We start from the raw sequence: 21606 nt of genomic DNA on the forward strand, positions 1-21606 counted from the left end.
TTTTTCCCATCATATATTTCTACTTATCAACATAAATTTCTTATCAATAATATTATGTTATTTAAAAATAAAATAACAAATTTAAGTCTACCATTGATAATACAAAATTATTATCTTTTGAAACCAACGACATCAGTCCAAAGGGTTAATCTATTCGGATAATCAACATTTTGTAATCGAGTGTTTTTACAACTTAACCATTTGAACAATTGGGATATTTGTTTAATTAATGTTTATGGTTCTTCGACCAAAGGTCAATTAAATTGAAATTGGAATATATGACGCGAAATCTCTATGAGGTTTTTTTTACAATAGACTTTGTGTTTGTATTCAATATATTGAATTGTGCGTGTCCTAATAATCTCATTTTAACTAAGTTTACAAAAAAAAAACAAAACAAATTTATAAAAATGTGTGACTTCATCATTCAAAAACAAAAAGAATTATGTCCTATCACAAACTAAAACAGAACAAAATAGAAATCATTCAAATTAGTTGAATAATTTTAGATTTTTGTTTACTGATATACTCAACTCTTCTAGTGAAATATTTGAAGAGTTTCTTTAACAACAAACAAAAATATTCAAATTATATGTCGGTTAAAATTCAAATTCCAGATTTTTTAACGTAAGATAAATGATTCTATAAACGTTTTTATTTTCACGCATTTAACTTAACAAACAAAAAAAAAAATAATTAAATTACTAAGGCAGCAATAAAATTGCATCTTTATTGCTTAATTTTAAATCAAATTATGTATTTTTATTTAAAGTAAACACAAAACAACACAAATTTTGAAAGAAATTTATAGAAAACAAAAATACTACACTCGAGAAACTTTTTTGCTTCTTCAATGAATGTGAGATTATATTTACTTCGTTAATTGTTTTATAAATTGTTTTTTAAGTGATATTAATTTTTATTTAGGAAATATTATGTCCGAAATGTTTTCGTTCAAATAATATTTAATTTTGTTTAACTAGGAATGCAGACCGCAAAATATTAAAAAAAGACCATTTTGTTTCTCATAAATTACATATTTTGAATTTAAAACAAAATTTTGACGTAAATGAGGTGAATAAGAATAAAACCGTAAAATACAACGTTTGAATTTTGCCGCCACTTTTGTTGTAAAAACTATTTGACAGTTGGCTTTCGTTAATTGTGTTAATTCCTTTTTGATCGCCAAGTCGAAATAATAGTCAAAATCAAAAACAATTAAACAATGATAAGTATAAATTCAACTAATTTAACATTTTATTTTAATCGAAGAATGCCGTTCTTATTGGTGAAACAATCATCCAGCTCACAGAACTTTCCACAAAAATGGTGAAATACAAAAATGGAAGAAAACAATTAGAAATATTAAAACTTTAAGTTCAATTTCGTTGTCAATGTGGTTCTAAAAATTATACTCTTGAATAATTAATAATCTTATATGAACTTCAAAAATTACTTAAAGTTGGAGTATTAAAAGGGAAAAAATAAGACAGAATTTACCTTCAAAAACATTTCATCTAGAAAAAATTGGTTTCACTTTTCTTTTATTGTGAATTTTTGTCAGCAAATTTTTGATTTTCGATAAATTAACGTCATTTAAATTATATTATATTATATTACTGAAATGATTGAATTAAGAGACTGTTCGAAACAGTATTTATTATGTGAATCAAAATTTCGTTGAGATAAATTTCTTAATTTGGAGTATTGTTAATAAAATTTCCTCTTTTGAGTTCTTTCCATCAATTAAATTTGGAAGCGCCAATACTTGATCAATACTTGACCAATACTTGGTCAACTGAAATGAGAGGCAAATTTTCCCAGAAATTAAATTCCCTATAATAACAAATCCGAATTTTCTAAGAAGGGAAACATTCCGATGGAATTTTTGTTTCACAATAGCCTCAACAGCTTTTAAATTTCCGAAGGATGACCAATATTTTCAAGTGAAATATTTCCTTAGATTGAAAACACATGAAAAATAAACTAATAAAAGGGCTAAATGTGTTTTTGTTGTTGGGAAATATTTAAAAAGAAAAATCTATTAAGTTTACTTCTTTCGACTATTTATTGAAATCTTGAGCATATTTTAAATTAATATTATGTTTCGGTTTCTCGTTTGTTCAAGGATACAAATTATAAGTCGCTAATGCTGAGATGTTTTATATACAGTGGCTCACAGCGTATTTCACCCAACCATTCAACCAACACATTTAGCTGAGTATACTTCCTAAACATACAAATTTATTAAAAAAGTACAAACTTTAATTAAGATTTAATCTTTAAAATAACAATTTAACCAACTTATTTTATTTTGAAATCCTAAATTTAACCTAAGAAAAACGAAATAATTAGATTTTTCAATGCCACAGCTTTTTTAACCCACTGTGTTTAAGGAAAAACTGCTCAATCAAAAACATGGAAATAACGGTATTTATTATGTCAATATCTTAGTTATTATATTTCTAATTTTGTATTAAATAGTTTCAGTTATTTTTCATAAAGGCAGCACGTTTTTTAAACATGGGAAAGCGAACAACAATTGAACAACGTGAAATTTTTTGCATCACAGGAATGGACTTTCTTGGAGGAAAATAGCGGAAATTGTCAATATTCAAGGTCGAGGCCATTATCCACCGTTTTATGTTTTGAACAAAATATTCACTGTGTCAGCTGACTAAATTAATTGTGCGCAAATTTAAAGCTAAAACCCAAGTTATCGACTCCAAAACTAACTAGTGAGGTGGAAACAAGCTCGGAAAGTCTTGCTCTTCCGAAACCATAAGACGCATATTGAGGAATAACGGGTTTAATGGAAAAGTTGCTTGAAAAAAGCCTTTTATTAACAAGAAAAACCGAGATAGTCGTTAAGACGCACTTTGAGGAATTACGAGTTTAATGGAAGAATTCCTCGACAAAAAACCTTTCATTAACAAGAAAAACCGAGATAGTCTTTTAAAGCTCGCAAAAGAACACATTAGGAAGGATGATAGCTTTTGGGAGAAAGTTATATTTGCGGTCGAATCAATGTTTACCATTTTCTGATCCGAAGGCCAACCTCATGTCTTGCGCCAACCAAACTTAGAAGCATGGAGGTGGTCATCTCATGGTTTGGGCCTGCATGTCAACAGCCGGAGTTTGGAAGTTGGAGTTCATTGAGAGTACAATGGATAAAATGGTGTACATTAATATCTCAACAAAAATAATTGGACATAAGACACTCGTTTCGGTTTTATCAAGACAACGACCCGAAACATTCTTCAGGAATTGTCCAAACATGGCTGATTCATAACTGTCCACACGACATAAAACCTCCAGCACAGTCTCCGGATTTGAATGTTATAGAAAACATGTGGTCCATTTTGGATACAAACATTCGAAAACGCCACATTTCAAACAAAAATTACCTCAAAACTGCATTGACTGAAGAATGGGCAAGAATCCCTCCAGAAGCAATAAAAAAATTGATGGATTCTTATCAAAATCGGTGGACACACAAAATATTAAAATAAACATTAATTTGCGTAATGTTTTTTTATTAAGTTTTTAAAATGGAGCAAATAAGCTGTGACACTGAATTATTGATTTTATTTTGTTTTTGTTATCTTGTTGTGCAATTTTAATCTTAGTAAAATAAAATAAGAGATTTTATTTGTGTTATAAATCTACTAGACCTTTCTGGGTTTTTATTTTTTTGATAACTTTTTTCCCATAAACTTGTAAATATACTATGGGTAAAATAAACTGTGAGCCACTGTAACTTGTGGTTTGAATATTTGCATACGAAAAAGAGTGTATACTCCCTAATATACTATTGAATTATCGATGTTTTTAGAAATAGAAAACTTCTGTTACCATGTGAAATGTTGTGCCCATTTTAGCCTCTAAGTTTTTTTTTTTAACATTTCCTTGATATAAAAAATAAGAACCTACAAAAATCTCGAACAAATTTCTATCTTTTTCAGTTTTTTGAGACTTTAATCAACTGACTTTAATTCAAAATCATAGAAAAAAACACGAGTTAATATTAAATATAACCTAGAAATCTTGGAATTCAAAACATTGGTAAAATAATGGATATCTTATTGCGCTTCCAATTTCCAATTCTTTGTCGACTTGAGCTAAATAAGGTGGTATAATTATTGAAAAGACTATCGAATCCACATACATTTTGAGCAACTACAATGTCACGTTTATACAAATAAATTAAACACGAACAGATGACTAGTAACACCAAAAATTTCCAACAAAACAAAGAAAAAAAAAGTGAAGGTCTAAAAATAGAACCTTGTGGGACTTCTTGAATTCTATTTTCACTTCAAAAAAAAAAAAAAAAAAACGCTAAGAGCATTCTTTTTTTTGAACAAAAATTGGCTAGGTACATTTTCGTCAATAGTTCAACCTTAAGAGTCAACTAAATTTCTTTTACAATATTAAATTAAAATATTCAAACTAATTTTGAATCCTTATCTAAATAAATGAATGAATGTTCTATTTTATTTTTACATTTTTGGCTCAATATGTAAACAATGTTTAGTTCATGTTCATTAAGATTATCATCTGCAAGATGCAAGTCTATTTATAGGTAAGCTAATTAAATATCTATTTTCAATAAAAGCAATTGAGGTGCATTAACATCTGCAACTCATTAAAGAACAAATGTATGAGTTCTTTAAAAATAAAAACAAAACCAAGTTATAAACAATAGAAATCTTGTTAGGTATAATCCTCAAATGTACAAGCGAGCATGTAGGTTTACAACACAAAGAACTAAACAAATAAAACTTATATATTTTTTCAATTAATTTTCTTAAAATTTATTTATATTGAATTTATTGTTAGATTTTAGATGATTGAAGGTAAACTAGCTTTTATTCACTTACGGTTATACTCGGATAAAAATTCATACATATGAAAATTAATAATAATGGATTACCGATGAACTCATATTTAATTAGCGTTTTGTGTTGGGCGATTGTATTTGACAACCAACGACGACAACGACGAAGCGACAGCCCACACAATTTATCTTGGCAGCTAAGCAACACCCTGCTGACGTTTGGTAGTTTTTTTTTTGTTTATTAAATACAAAAATTTAAATATTTATGAGACGAAAATTGAAAGGCATAATTTCCTTGAAATGCACTTTGTAAATTAAACGCAATAAAATTAATATTCAAACATATTTATTTTTTGTACATTTCGATAATTCGTTGAGTATAAGTCTTGATGAGTCATATTTTTATTTTTGAAAAAGTGATTGAAGGAGAATTTGACAGAACAAGACATTAATTATTATTTTAAAAGTTTTTAGAAAAAGATGTTCGCAAGTAATTGCGTAATTTTGCAGGTAAAAAAATTATGTAATCTTTTCAAACTGACGGAAGTGACACCGTAGAAATATGTTTTAAATTGGTAACAACCGAAAATATTGCCAAAAGTTTGATTTATTTTACTTTACAGAGTTTTCTAATATGAATTAAAATATTGATATTTTAAAATGAGTATTTTTTAAAAGAGATCAATGGTTGTCTTTTTCACTGTAAAGAGAAAGCAAGACAATACAAAAATATATCAGTCAAATGGCTGCTAAGGCCTCGTAAGGTTAAAAAAGCCTCATCACTGTTCTTAAGCTCCGGACATGCTTCTCAATTCTTCAATAACTTTTCAAAACAGTTCAAATATTTCCACAAATTTCAGTACTATACGACATACGATCTCCCAACTGTATCAGTTTTGCGAACTGTCACTGCAAAATTTTCTACATTTTTGCTTCGAATTTAAATAACTATAATGCGTTGCTGAAGCGTATATCGTTCCATTTTTAGTAATGGCGTAGTTTATACATTTCAAATGTCAAAAGATGAAAGCTTCAAAAGTGACAGCTGTCCAAATAGAGAGCTATTCAAAATGAAACCTCTTACTGGAAAACCTTCTATTTCGCTTTAAATGCAGAGATTGATAACCTCCTTAACGCAATTACACAAAATTCTACAAAATTTATTTTACAAAATCTGCCATTGAACCATAGAAAAATGAAGAGTGATATTTTCAGGCACATTAAGGAAAATGCGCAATTTTTCCAAAATGTTCTTTGAAAAATAAAACGAAATTACACATGAAATATAAATATTAACAATAATAACTAAATATTTATAAGAATCTGTTGGCAGTTTATATTTTTACAACACCAAAGTAATAAAGTAAATATTCTTATCCAAACATTTTATGTTTAAGTTACAAAATGTAAATTATTTATCCTTCATTCAAATCACTTAACTAAAAAAAAAATAAGAAGACTTGAAAGATTGTAAAGGTATTCGTGTAATCAAGTTTAAGATTTTCGTTTGACGAACAAACAATTTCAATTTGGTCAAAATTTAAAAAATCAACAATTTAAATGGCTGACGACTTTCTTAAACGTGGGTAATAAATTTTGTTTAAATCTACTAACGATATAAAAGTGCATATAGGCAAATGAGAAAATAAAAAATAAGAAACAAAAGTTGGGAATTATTTCGTTTCCGTAATGAACACACCTTTTTTTTGTACTTTTTCTTCTCCATTTGATTACAGTACAGGTCAACAATTTGTTTCTCAAAAAATACGCAGATAGAATTTTAAAAAGCAAACATTAAAACAAAACTTGAGTATTATAAAGTCAAAACTCTTCTTCCCGCATTTTTTTTTCTCTTACATAAATAAATGTACATAATTTCCAATGAACATAAATAATTTAAACATAGTATAGTATTTTCTAGTAGTTTTACGGTAGATAAAATATTTTTTTTTAAATTTTATTTGTTGAAGTTTAAGTTGAATTGGAAATTAAATATTCTTATCGTTATTATTGAAAGGAGGGCATCGCGTGAATTAAGAATGAAAAACGATGACAATTAAAAACATAGGGTATTCAGTATATTTATGCATATAAAAAGTCTTATTTAAAAAAGAAACATAGAAGAGGGAAAGAGAAGTTTAAAAACAAATCAAGAATATATTGAAAATACAGTAAAACCTCACATATTAGAATGTCCAGTTTTTGTTTTATCTAAAGTTAACTTTGAACATTTATTCGTCTAAACTTTTAGTTTTACTATGATTTCTTTCTTCATTAGTTTATCGAGTTTCCAGTTATAAAATGTGAAATTAAAAAAATTTACAATTTTTTCCAAAATCATTTTCAAAACGTGCCACATTTTGTATGTGAATTTCAATTTGATTACAGTTTAAATCACTTTTGAAATGAAGTGAACAAACAGAACTATTAAAAATGACAGCTAATTCATTTAAGTGTCAATTTCTCCTGTCAAGTTATTTTTATTTAGTTTGGATTTTTATAAATGTGAGTTAATTTCAAGCTAGCACTTCATTTCTATCAAATCATTTGTATTTTCTATTTTTACAAGTAATTTTGATCAAATATTTTTCAAAATTTCATCAATTCACTTAGGAGTGCATTATTTTGAAAAATCTTCAAGCTATAATTTTTTAAACTTGACAGATGTCAATTGTAATACCCGTGGCATGACGGTTAGTGCGCAGATTGTTTTAACCATAACTTACAACCAACTTACTGGTCCCATACGTTGTAAGTTGTTGTTAATTAGGCTAGTTTAATTAATTTTTTTTCTAGCTTTAAGATAGTTTTTGAAAATAAATTAAAAAAAAAGTGCGTAGACTGTCATATGATCTTGGATTTAATCCCAGGCTGTGCCACTTAGAAAGTTTTTCATGGGTTCTGACTCTTGCGAGGAATTGACAAATCCACCAAGAGTAATTGCTGTCATGAAAAGTGCTTTTTCAAATTAACCGTTCTGATTCGGCATTAAAATTGTAGGAACCCTCCATCCCAGACATGACACACGTAAAGGATAAATTTAAAGTTGTATGTCACGAGGCCCTGGTTCTCTAACAAACTTAAACTCATTTTCTATTTTCCAATCGAACAAAATGTCTGCGGATGGGAGATTTACAGAGCTGTCAAATTTTTACAGCGCTAATAGTTTTTTTTTTGTTGACGGGATCTGTCAATCGATTTTAACTGAAGGTATTTTTCGTGAAAAACAAACTATAATTTAAAGCATGTATTTAATAGGTCAGTTCGCGTACCATCCTTAAACAGTCCAATTTTACGAAAAAAATACGAAATTTAACCAAATCCTGTTCGCGTACTCTAAAATTTCTTAGTTTTTCGTAAAAGAGAGCGCTCACGAGTGAGTCAAATATTTCCCCAACCTACGAATTTTAGCCCAAGAAATTTCTTTGTGCTGATTTGTGAAAAGTGTCAATTTTGATAGAAATCAAATAAATTGCTTGTTTTTGCTGTCAGTTATAAGATTTAAAAAACAAATTTTCAAAGAACAGCAACAAGAGAATAATATTGTGTTAAAAATTTGTTGTTTTCCCGTTCGCTTATTTTTTTGTAGTTTTTTTTTTGTTGGGAGAGAATTTTACCCCAACTCTTTAAAATATCTCTTTTTACCAATTTTAGTGCAGAAAGTACGCGAACGGATCTAATAAGTTTGAACTCTATAATTTTAATCGAGGAATTACTGATTTTAAAGTCAATGCCAGACAGGGCAAATGAAGTATTGTAAAAGAGTAAAAGTTTTATAGTTAAAAATAAGTTATAATGAAAACTAAACAATATTTCCACTTCTGATCGTATGTAGAAGTGTAAATAGTTCTTTTTCTTCTGTTAAGGTTAGGTTGATGGACAAATTTTAACGTCGTTATGAGCAAAAATATATTTCTTGGTTTAAAAGTCTCAGGTATTTAATTTTAAGTATTTGAATGACAAATTAAAAATTAATTAAATTACTTGTGACTTTTCTTTCTTTCTTTCTAAAAACTAAAAAAAAAAATTAAACAATTTTGGTACAAAACTACATTGGTACTTCCTGGACTATGATCGATATTTACGGAACTCCCGATTTATGTCATTTATTTGTACAATCTGAGAAGAAAGTACAAAATGTACATCTGTTTGAAATAAAATTGTCTTGTTTACTTCTTAACGACCTGGATTTTTCTACAACGCAAAACAATTCAAACATAAACAATAAATACAAAACTAAGATACAATAAAAAGTTGATATTAGAAACAAAATTTGTTTCAAGGTAATAACTTCATAACACTGTTCAAAGTTAACTAAATTTATCTCAATTTCTATTTAGACTTTTAAGTACAAGTGATAGTACAGTTTCCTGATACATGAATCCAAGTACTTCTACAATTAATTTGTACTTGTGCTTGACATTTTAAAGTACTTTTACCTGGATTTGTATTTGTGCCTTGAAATAACTTCCAATCCTTTAATTTTTCTTGTACTTCTAATTAATTTTTAGTTCTTTTTCTGGTTTAAACTAATTTCCAATAATTTTTGTACTTGAAAAAGAATTAAAATAAAAAAAGGAATTGGAAGGTAATTCAAGTACTTGAGGATTTTAAAATTTGCAAGTACGAGTACAAAAGAATTATTGTTATAGCCTGCTTTGGCTGCAGTTTGCGAAACCTTTGAACTTAAAATATTTTGTAATTTGTTTAGTTTTTAATTTTGGCGTAAAATTTGATTCCTCACAAAAAGTCATACAATCTAATTTTTCAATGAATAAATTATTAAACCAAAATTTCAAGAAAATTTATAACACACAAGAAAATGTGTAACACACTTAACGGAATAAACTTAAGGAAATTATTGTCTACCATGGTCTAGTTCTTTAAACTCAGCTTAAACCCGAGTTATAACATTAAATTTAGGAAGTTAACTCTGACTTTAAAACAAAGAAGGCTTTAGTCTATGTTTTATTTTAAATAATTTTCTTTCAACAACGTAAACACACAATTTTATCTGTCAAAAGTGACAGACCAAAATTGGCTGCCAATTGTCGCTCCGCCAATTTTCTGTCAAAAAATTGGCGGACTTCTTGTAATCGTTTGTAATCGTCAAAACACCCAATTGTATGTATTTTCAAAAAATTGGACAGTTGTCCACTTATAGGATATTGGATTATAATCTTGTCAACTAAATGATCCAATTTTTAATTAACTGAAAGTTTTTAAGCAGGAAACAACAACAAAAGCTTACAGAATTTTGGAAGAATTTAAAAAATACGAATATAGAAAGAAATACAGTACTGTGTTAAACTTTTGCAACTATCACCACCAATACAATAATCGAACATTCATTAAACTAGACTTTTTTATGTGTCACATTACTGTTTATAATCTTAAAGCACTGATCCACAGACAAATTCTGAAATTGCACTGCTTTTACAAAAACAAGAATGATTTCAGCTGTGCAAAACATTTGCAACTAGTGGCCATTTCTCTTTTCGTCTCATTTTGATAAAGGTTAATCTGATTTATTTTGAGGTTGGTAAGTTTATACTTGTAGCTTGATTTGTTTAGTTTGTTTTAGCCGGTAAAACGTTTTTTTAAGATAAATTCTTTCTAAATTTTAAAAAAAGATTTTGTTTTAAAAATGGCGGGAAACAAATATTATAAAAAATAACATCCAGAATTTTGAGTGCTCTCAAAAAAGGAGCATCACAAAAAGAAATTTTCCATTCAAAAATCAACTATTTGTAGAATCATTAAAAGTGGAAAGGTGTTATGCCATCATAGAGGAGGAAGGCCTCGAAGCACCACGGCAAAAGATGATTGAAAAATAAAACATTTCTTCCGAAAAAAACCCGCGAAATCATCCAGGGAAGCAAACATTTAACTTAGGTTACATATTGACCCATCAACTATCAAATAGTAAAAGAGCCATTTATTAAAAAAAAAAAGTGAAAGCTCGTTTGGCTTTTCCAAAAACTCATCTCAATTGGAGTCCCCAGAAATTTTAAACGGTCTTGTTTTCTGACGAATCAAAGTTCAATATGCACTGATCGGGTGGAAAACAACATGTCAGGAGGCCATGAGCTGAGAGGCTAAATCCAACATACACTAAAGGGAAGGTCAAACATAGAGGTTGTTCAAATTTTGTCTTGGGCTGCTTCTTTGGCCAAGGAATCGGGCCAATTCGACAAGTGGAGTCCATAATAAAGTCTGAAGACTATGCAGACATCCTTTGTAACACCATGCTTCCTTATGCCCATTGGGAAATAGACGTTCAAATACGACAATGATTCCAAACACAAGTCGAAGTTGGCCACAAAGTGGATTGCAGAAAAAAAGATTGAGGTTTTACCATGGCCAGCCCAATTCCGAGACCCAATACAGAACCTGTGGGAAATTGTGTAGAGAAGAATTGGGAGCAACATTTTTAAACACAAGAGTGACCTATTCGCTGGAATTCAGAGGCAATGCAATGACATTCCTAAAATCGTTATTAAGGTTAGTAGTGAGCTTCAATGCTCAGAAGATATTTGATATTTAGTTGTAAGATTTAAGTTGCAAATGTTTTGCTCAGAAATTTTACCAACTATCGAAGAATTTAGTTATTTATTTTTTTGTGAAGTGAAGAGTGTTAATTTTTTCCCAACAATTATAACTTAATATCAAAAGAGTTTAGAAAACTAAAGAAAGAATTTTGCTGTATGAGTTTAAAAACAATTTTTTTTTTAATTTTGGAGGTTCTAGTTGCAAATATTTTGCAACAGTACTGTAAGAAGTCACCGTCTAGCAAAATAACGAAGAAGAAGTTATTCCAAAAATTGGACGATCATCTTTACAATTTATCCAGAAAATCGAAACCAGACGATGTTTTGGGATGCAGGTTGTGCTGAGTAGAAACTATAGAAGGATGGTTTGACAAGACGTTTGCGACGCTATTAAAGCAAAATCTCAATTTTTAACCTTGACAGATGCGAAAAAAAACTTCGGCCAGGGGACGAATTGATCTTTTAGAAATTTTCTTGCTGTTTTTAGGTTTCATATTTTTAAAAATTAGATTTCACTTCTAAAATAAATTTGCAATTTGCTTTTTCATCTGTCAAAAAAAAATTGTCTTGCAAGTCTACCAATTGCTGTTGCCAGCCATTTTTCCACCAACAAATTATCTAACATTTGGATAAAATCAGAAAACCGTATAAACGCAACATGATATAAAATTGACAATTGTCACCTAATTGGATGCTAATGGAAGACTTTTGACAGTTCCGTCAAAAGTCTAGGTTAAATCACAACTAGAAAGTTGATTTTAAGTGTTATATAATCTCAACATTGATAATTAACGAAAACAGTTCTCTTCACATACATTTCAAAATCAAGAATAGTTTAAAGCGAATTCATATAAAAGCTTATGTTGGGTAAAATTTGCTAACCAAACACTTCTTAAGCGCCATATACAACCTGACCTAAACTTAAGTTATTCTCAAGTTCATCATTTAATTAACCTTCAATAAAGAATCTGTATTGTGAACAATTGTTACGTTTTGTCGAATTTTCTAGTTCATATTTGTTTCCAATTAAATACGCCTTTCATATTAAAAACAGTCTAAGGTACGTGTCTTCTTTTAGCACCGAAAGCGTTTTTTTTCCTAGCTTATGTGGTATTTTTAAAATCAGAAAAGTTTTCTTCTAAATAGTTTATAATTATCCAAACAGAAAACTGTAATAATTACAAAGAAATTCAACTGTCATCCAAAGAAATGACATTTCAAAGTGAACTCAAACAAAAATTCCTTGACAGTTCTTCGTTGCAAAGATCTTCCAACGTTCTTTATCTTCGCCATGTTTGTTTGTCATTAATCGCCTTCGTTTAAAATCGCAAATGTAATCCAATTAATCCATTTTGTCAGCTCGTCGTGTTTAATCTACACGAGATGAAACATTCAACGAAGAAAACATACTCCAGGGTGATTTGTATAACCTTAATTAACTGCAATTTTCCATTTTCTTTTTATTAAAATCACTAAAAAAAAGAACGCAAACACAATTAAATAAAAAAAAACGAAGAAAAGATGACAAATTAAAAATCACACAATCTATAACAATTAACACTTTGGGGATTTCCTTGCGTTTTATAAGTGCACATTATTATTTATACTTTTTTAAATTATTTTATTCACAACTTTATTTTGATAAATTCATCACACGACATATTTTCTTTTTCTCAATTTTTAATTGACAATGTTTGACACATGTGGATGATAATTTTTTTTTTTTTTGGGATTGATAAAAACAAAAACGCGTTCAATTTTTCATTGAAATTTATCAAAACGTAGATATTAATTTCTTGTAATAATTCCCATTAGATAGACGGAGAGGGATGAACAAAGATTGAGACAGACAATAGAAATAAATTAAAACCACATTACCGGAGGAAGGAAGAGAACAATTCACTATAATTTTTATTTTATTTTTGATAGAAGAAACCATTTTTGTTGTTGTTATGGTTCTTATTACATACTGATTAATGCACTCTTCTCAACACAACAAATAATGAAAAGGGGGATTTTATTTTTATTTTTCTTTCAATTTACTTTTTCAATGAACGCCGCACGCATTTATATTTATTACGTATGCATTTTGATGCACAAACGCTTTTATTATATCTTTTGAAAGATGGGGGGGGGGGCACAAAACTAATAAAATAAAATAATAAATAATGACAAGAATAAAAACAAATTCGATGTGCGTTGCGCTACCGTCACCCCGATTGAATGTTTTTTATAATCCCGCAAAAGTACTTGTCGGTCGATCTCCCGTCTACACGACACGATCATTCAACACTCAACGAAAACTAAACATCAGCAGCTGAAAAACCTCAGGTCGGAGTCCCGCAAAGAGACGACGACGCTCACGATCACGAACGCTAACGCCGCACCGCCAACGAACGACACATCGAGATCGAACCAACAAGTAAGTTCGTCAAAAGGGGTTACAGATCGGCGGCGGCGGTAGAGAGTTGCCTAGACCTGCTGGTTGATTGCGCTGATCGCGCAGGCAGGGCACTTTTAGCTTAGCTTAGCAGATGGTTTCTGAATTGTGAGTCATTAACTTGTTGACGTTAAGCAAGCAAGGGAACTCTTTATAACGAACGTTTATTAATCTTTAATTCCACGTGAAAATTTAGTTTGCTTGGCTCCAAAAATTAAGAGAGAATTTTTAGAGAAAACACATAAATGACAAACAAATAAAAGCTTTTATTTTGTTGGAGAAAAGCAAAGTTTCAAACCAATTTGTAGAGATTGATCATTCGTAATGCTTTTTGAAGAGAAAATAATTCAGAAGTAATTTCGTAGAGATTTTCAGAAGAGCAATATGAAAAAAATGGCAATAGACATTCTCTTCTCTATATGACGAAGTTTATGTGCAAACATCTTTTGTATGATTTTATCATAATTGTAGAAAAAGTGTTTTTTTAAAGATGATAAACTTTAAAAACCTTAGTCTAAAATAAAAACCTATAAATGCAGATCATTTTTAAAGCTAAGTTCCACAGAATTAAATAAAAACAAAATAATCAAAAACAATTATTGCGGATGATTTTCAATTACAAAGTTGATTTTCGTTGTTCAATATTTAAATTTTGTTTGGTGTAAAAAAATAACTAAAATATAGTAAATATTTATAAACAAAAGAAAATAAATTTATTTTTTTATTAAATTTTAGCGGCAAATATGAGGTAGCGTGGCCGAGCGGTCTAAGGCGCTGGTTTAAGGCACCAGTCTCCTCGGAGGCGTGGGTTCGAATCCCACCGCTGCCATAGTGTTTTTTGTTTAGTTTATTTTCAAAATAATAATTATTATAGAAATACATTCTGTTGAAATAAAGTCTGTTTGGAAAAATTTAAAACATCTCTAAGAAATGTTTGTGTTCCAAGAGAAACCTCGTTTATTATTGGGTATAAATTCTTAAACGAAACTGTCCAATGTGTAATTTAAGATTTTAATATTAAAAATGTGTTTAAATTTACCAATTTCTTTTTGAAAATTTGATATTCTTTTCAATCTATTTTTTAAATTAATTTAGCCAAGTTTAAACGGTTTAAAAACAATATTTTTATTTTCAAAAGGTTGGAATGGGGTAAATTGTTTTTTTTCTTCGGGCATTACCAATAATCAAATTAAGTGACGACTAAAATATTTAAGTGGACTCTAAATAATGAACCATACCAATAATCAATTTAATAGTCAGCTTAACGCTAAACGTCACTCTAAATTTTAGAGCATAGAAATGCCTGTTTAACTTCGTGATTAAGTATAAACGTCATGTTTGTGCTGTCATTCTGACAGTTGGTAGAAAAAGAAATTTTTCGTATGTTTCTTTTATGTATCGCAAATTTATTTTTGGCCGTGACCGTGAGCTCATAAAAATTAATAGAACTAAAATAAGGTAATTAAAATAAACAAATAGATTAATTTCCCTTTATTTAAATATATAAGTAACATTTCAATTTATTTCAGAGTAAATTGTTATTCCCATGGCAACAAAGCGAAGTAGGTCCGTTAACTGGACACCAGCAATGAAGGGAAGCAGTAAAGCCGTTTTCTATGACAGTGGAGAGTAAACTCAACGATGGAAAAATACTCAAAGCTAAATTTGAAGCTTAGCAGAGCATTCAGGAAATGTTCAATGCCACTCGCTATTGCTTTACAGCCAAACAAATAAGAGAGCAATGGAATCGGCTAAAAACGCAAGCCAGGAGCAAAATAAGTACGTTCAGTCGGTCTCAGAAGGAAACTGGTGGGGGAACACCCCCAAAGAACTTTCTGAGATCGACATTGAAATATCTGCAATGTCGTCAGTGGACTTCCAATTAGATTATGCGGAATTTGATAGCGATGCAGTCCACTCATATGAAATGTAAATTTATTTTTCTATTCAAAATAAATTTATGTTGACATAAATCATCTTTTATATTTCAGCGAAAACATACCACCACCTGAAACACCATCACAGCAGGTGTCTGTTTGGCGACAAATGTAGTAGATAATGTAATAGAGCACAGTTTAGTTAAAGACGTGTTTAATTTGGTAATTGGTTAACAAACAAATAAACTCGTCTCTAAAGTTTAACGTGGCTTTTATCTAAACGCTTGTTTAGTCAATAATTATTGATAAGGCACTTCATGTACATGTTTGAAAATTATTCATAAATGCTAATCTTCATCTTAAATCTGCATTCTACCCGAAGAAAGTTTTTGTTTTCATAGAAGAAATATGAACATTTGTACGCCCAATTTCTTCACATTTGTTCTAAGCTGTCTTAGCATTTAGTCTAGCAAAGCCAAGTTCTACGCCAGATACGTAATCTTAACAAAACATACACAGTATCTCTACACTTCTGCACATCACTAGTATCCGATCTAGTTTTACAACCCCGTACTAATACGTCTAAAACTGGAATAATTTTGATTTTGATACCAAATTGGCTTTTCAAATATTATTTGGACAATTATTTGATATTTGAGTTCAATTGTTAAAGTGTTGTCAATTTTGGAGCAATACAATTTATTTTCTGATTCACATGATTTTTTTAGATGTTTTTGCATATGACGTTATCTTTTATATCGTCATGTCCATATATCCTTTTGTCATACATTCTTGCAACGAATTTATTTTAGCATGGGTTGGTGTCGAATTACTGTATTTAAAATACAGTATCTCAAAATACTGTGTGTACAAAATGCTGTATCATCAAAATACTGCATCTCAAAATTCTGTATATAAAAATTATGTATTTTAAAATACTGTAAATAAAGCTTAAGGGTCGAAATACTGTATGATCAAACTACTGCATCTCAAAATTCTGTATTTCAATATTCTGCATATAAAAAGTCTGTATTTCAGAATACTGTACATAAAGCTTAAGGCTCGAAATACTGCATTAAAAATACAGAATCTGTGTATACAAAAAACTGTATGATTAAAATACTGCATTTCAAAATTCTGTATTTCCAAATTCTGCATATAAAAATTCTATATTTCAAAATACTGTAAGTAAAGCTAAAGTGTAAAAATCTTGCGCACTTTTTTACATTATAAAAACGATCTATATTTTTTAGCCTATTAACAGCATTTTGAAGAAACAGAATTTTGATACACCACATTTTGAAATACAGAATATTAATCATACAGTATTATGACCATACACTATGGTACAGTTTCATACAGAACTTTGATCATACAGCATTTTAAAATACAGCATTTCAAACCGCTCTCTTTAAGAATTTTTTTTTTCTAACAAGGTTATAACTTCGAATTATAACTATCCAAACCGTGTCTATTGATGTTGTATTTGATTCACTACTAAATAAAGAACGATCGTAGACGTAAGTGCGTCGAAAACTCACACACATTTGCTCCTTGTCTTCATCGTTTACGATATTTTATAAAGCCTTAAAAAACTAAATCGATATTTGGAATATCACAAAACTCAATACCGAATAAACAAATAAAAATTACTTATTTGAAAGGAATGTATTGTTTTGATTCCTATTCTATCCAGGTCTTATCTTGTTGCTTAAAAAAGGAGCCCTTACCAACACTCGGATCCAAATTGATAAAACTAGGCTCTAGTTATTATGTGCAGAAATAAGTTGATACCAATTTGATCACCTACTAATTCTAGAACGGGTTCTTGTCCTAAAGTTGGGAAGCTATGAAGAAATTAGCCGTTAATGTCTCTAAAATATTAATTGTATTAGATGAATTTTATTAGATGAATTTCAAAGACTTAACAGATTTTATTAAATGAAAGAATGGAATTGGATACATCATGTTTTAAATCAGACCAAGATGTTAGGGATCCTTAATTTTTGATTTAAAAATTAAAACTAAATAAAACCTTAACAGCGATATAGTTTTAAATAAAAATTTTGTTTATTTTTAAAGTTTGGACTTTTCTATTAAATGTGAAAAACAATATCATTCAAATGTCCCTCTCGGGAAGATTCGTAGCATGCGATTCCTATGAGGTAATCATCCTTATCGAGGTAACCGTTCTGTTAGGAATTTTGTCTGACATATACGACTTTTGTATCATCAAAATTGTTCGGATACACAAATTGAAGAAATTATGGAAATAAATTTGTAGGTACGTTGAAAATGTCAAACTTGTGGGATGCATGCATTTGAAAGTATTCGAAGCGTCACCCTGTGTATATACAGTTTTTGTTCCAATTTTCTTTGTCAGCAAATTTGAATTAGATTACTTTTTAAAGAAAAAAAAAATTCAAGACAAATCAAAGGCTATTTGAAAAGCAATCGTTGATAATTTCTAAAATGTCAAATTAATGTGTTGGTATATGTCAGAATTCATTCTTCGAATCTGTTAGCAAGAACGAAAATATTCTTCCAATCGGAACTTTTTTTCGAGTATGGAATTTATTGGTGCATAATCATACGCCAAGATTAAAGCTTTCAGTTTCTTCATGTTTCAAAATTTTGTGTTCGTAAGTTTTAACAATATTGAGCGTTGTTTAGTTGCTAAGCGATCTACTATCGTAAGTGGCAAGTATTCAACTAATATTTTGACACTTAAAGTACAAAAATAACAGCTGAGTTTGACAGGTGCCAGCGGCGCTGGCATAGGTTAGGTGTTTTAAGAGATAAGTCAAGTAAGTATAACGGGACATTAAAGATAATAAAACAAAGAACTGGTTTGCAATTCATAACCGTTAAGATGATCCAGGAAGATCTAGGACTTTCAGTAAGTAGCGTAACAAAAAGAAGGTGGGCAGACGAGACCAATATTTTTTTATTCGGTGGACCTGGCTCTAGATATTAAGTCCGACGTCCTGAAAATTCCGAGTTTAAACCTCAGTACACTATTAAAACGGTAGAGCATGGAGGTGCTAAAGTGATGGCATGGGACAGTTTCTCATATTCTGGTGTTGGCCCCATACATCAAATCATTGGCACGATAGACCAGCGCGTTTATGTGGATATAATGTCAATCGTAATGCTGCCTTATGCGAGTTGGAATATACCGGTTAAAAGGGTATTTCAACAAGACAACGACTCGAAACACACCAGTAAGTCTGCCAAGGAATGATTTCGGGTCAATGGGGTTGAGGTTATGGACTGGCAAGCTCAGTCGCCTGAGTTCAATCTAATAGAAAATGTATGTGCAGGTATGGAAAAGGGTGTTTTTCGACGAAGACCCTTGAATTTGTGGCAGTTGTGGGGCGCAGTCGAGGAAACATGGAACCATATTCCAGTTGAGCGTTGTCAGGCCAAACAAAGGGTTTTCCACAAAATACTGACGAAAAAATCTTAATACTGAGTATTTTCTTTAGTTTTTTATATTTTGTTTTGTGTGCTCTTATTATTTTGAACAATTCATGTTTTTACTACCTTATTTGTTTTAAACAAAGTACTCTTTAAAAATAATTAATAAAAGACTGGATTTTCTATTTTGTACATAAGAAAATATAAATAAAAAAAAAATTATGCAACTTTTGGATCATGATTTAATCTAAAAAGAACTCCTATTTTTTGAACACAACGTTTTTACTATAATTTTATAATACATAAAGTATATTAAGCTGAGATGAAATACAAATATATCCAAATTTTGTTTGAATGAACAAAAAACTTTGAATATACAACAAAAAACAGAAAAAATATACAGTACCGGTCAAAAGTTTGAGACCACCTTCAAAAGGTTGCTTTATTTGTACCTGGCGCTTGGGTTTATGAATGAATGTAGGATTTTTTTACCTGTTTTGTTAACTAAGACCATTCATAAAAGGAGCAAGTGAAAAAGCCCCAAATATTAATCCTTTTCTGTAAATTTTGTGAAAAAAGGTAAAAAAACAGGATTGGGTTTTTGGCTTCTATTTGGATTTCAAATAGTTTTTATTTTTTATGACTTTTTACATTCAATTTGGAATTTTTTTTATGACTGGGGTAATATTAAAGGCTGAAAAAATTTAAATTTTGAATACCTGCATATTCAGGATTTTGTATATAATGCTCGGTTTGATCCAATTTAAATTTATTTGAGACTGTGATCTTCTCCAGTAAACAAAGTGCGCATCATGGGAAAAGTTAAGGAATAAACTATTGAAGAAGGCTATTCGCAAAGAGAAATAGCCACAAAACTAAAGATATCCATAGGAGCAGTTCACAGGACCATACAGAGTTACTTTAGTACCGGCGGTTTTAGGGATAAACTGAAGTCAGGACGACCTAGAGTTACGACAAAAACCGAAGATCTAGGAAGAAAAGAGCACCAGAAATACGCGCCGAGATCAATAAAATCCGGGAAGAACCATTCGATACAACGAAGGCTAACGCATATGCTGGACTTTTTGGGCGCAGTGCGGAAACCACTCCTACGACCCTAAAACAAGATCAAACGGTTGGAATGGGCCAAAACCCATAAGGATTGGATAGATAAAGACTTCAACAGAGCCTCATGGAGCGATGAGTCCAAGTTTGAGATATTTGGCTCAAATCGCAGAGTGTACGTCAGGTGCAGTGCTAAACAGAAGATGCTACCAGGCTGTTTGGCCCCAACTGTAAAGCATGGAGGCGGTTCAGTAATGGTGTGGGGATGATTTTCCTTCTATAGAGTAGGAGATCTAACACGATTGATCGGAAGAATGGATAAAGAAGTCCACGTTTTGGTATCTGGACTCCGATTAATCGGTGAAGGTTTTGTCTTCCAGCAAGACAATGGCCCGAAACACACTTCAAAACTTTACTTAGGATACCTGAAACAAAAAGAAGATGAGGAAATTCTAAAAGTAATGGTATGGCCACCGCAGTCTCCAGATATTAACCCCATTGAACTCTTATGGGAAGAGCATGACAGAAATGTCCGGAATCACCACATAACATCGGAATCTGCTCTTTGAGAAACTCTACAAAATTGCTGAAATAATATTCCACAAGAAAAAATACAAAACCTTGTAAGAAGATTGCCCTTAATTGTAAAAAAAAAATTATTGAATTTAAAGGAGGGTTTTTAGATGAAAACTCAATTTAGAGCTTTTATTAGTTTTTAAATAAATAGTTTACGTTTAATACAAAACTAGTTTAGCTAGACATGCTCTTCACTTTTTTCACGTACTAACTTTTTTCCTAAAACTCCAGTTTAGGGCTTAAAACTCGATATTTCTCAAAGTTCAGAGGTGGTCTCAAACTTTTGACCGGTAGTGTGTATGTACAAATATATTTTTGAGTAAATTAAAACATTTTTGAATCTTAATTACAAGCTTCAGTTTGTGAATTGCTCAAGTTGTCAAGTTTTAAATTCAATGCAACTTTTAAAAAATTCAATACATTTCTAGGTACAAGAATTATTTTGTTTTCCTTTCATTAATAAATGGTGTACAACTATTTGAAGTATCAAATTTAAATCAATAATCATAAGAAAACAAAAGTGAAACACAATATTTAAAATTTAATTTTATAGGATTAAAATAAAATTTAAAACACATTCACAAACAGTTCACACAAAATTCATTATTTAAATAATTCTTTTGGGAAAAGCTCTCTCCTCACTCTTTCTGAATCATCTCATTGCTTTCAAGTACTTCCACACGAATTTAATAAGTATACTGCTGTTATTATAGCTTTAAGCTCCCCAATGACTTGTTATTTTGTATCTTATACCTCATAGATGGCGTTCTTTGCAACAAGAAGATTCTTTCAAAAAAATATCAAACATTTAACCGCTAGGTTTTCTTTGAAAGTTGT

At 30.1% G+C, this 21606-nt stretch overlaps 1 protein-coding gene and 1 non-coding gene across 4 annotated transcripts in view; one reads left to right on the top strand and one right to left on the bottom strand.

The window, feature by feature from the left end:
• Positions 1 to 21606, bottom strand: part of LOC129949975 (uncharacterized) — a 462937-nt gene that overhangs the window by 164970 nt on the left and 276361 nt on the right. The gene's annotated exons all lie outside the window — the stretch shown is intronic.
• Trnal-aag (transfer RNA leucine (anticodon AAG)) lies at positions 14579 to 14660 on the top strand. Its single transcript has one exon. It is a non-coding gene; the product is annotated as a tRNA-Leu (tRNA).

Source organism: Eupeodes corollae, chromosome 1 (genome assembly GCF_945859685.1).
Source record: "Eupeodes corollae chromosome 1, idEupCoro1.1, whole genome shotgun sequence".
Taxonomy (NCBI): domain Eukaryota; kingdom Metazoa; phylum Arthropoda; class Insecta; order Diptera; family Syrphidae; genus Eupeodes; species Eupeodes corollae.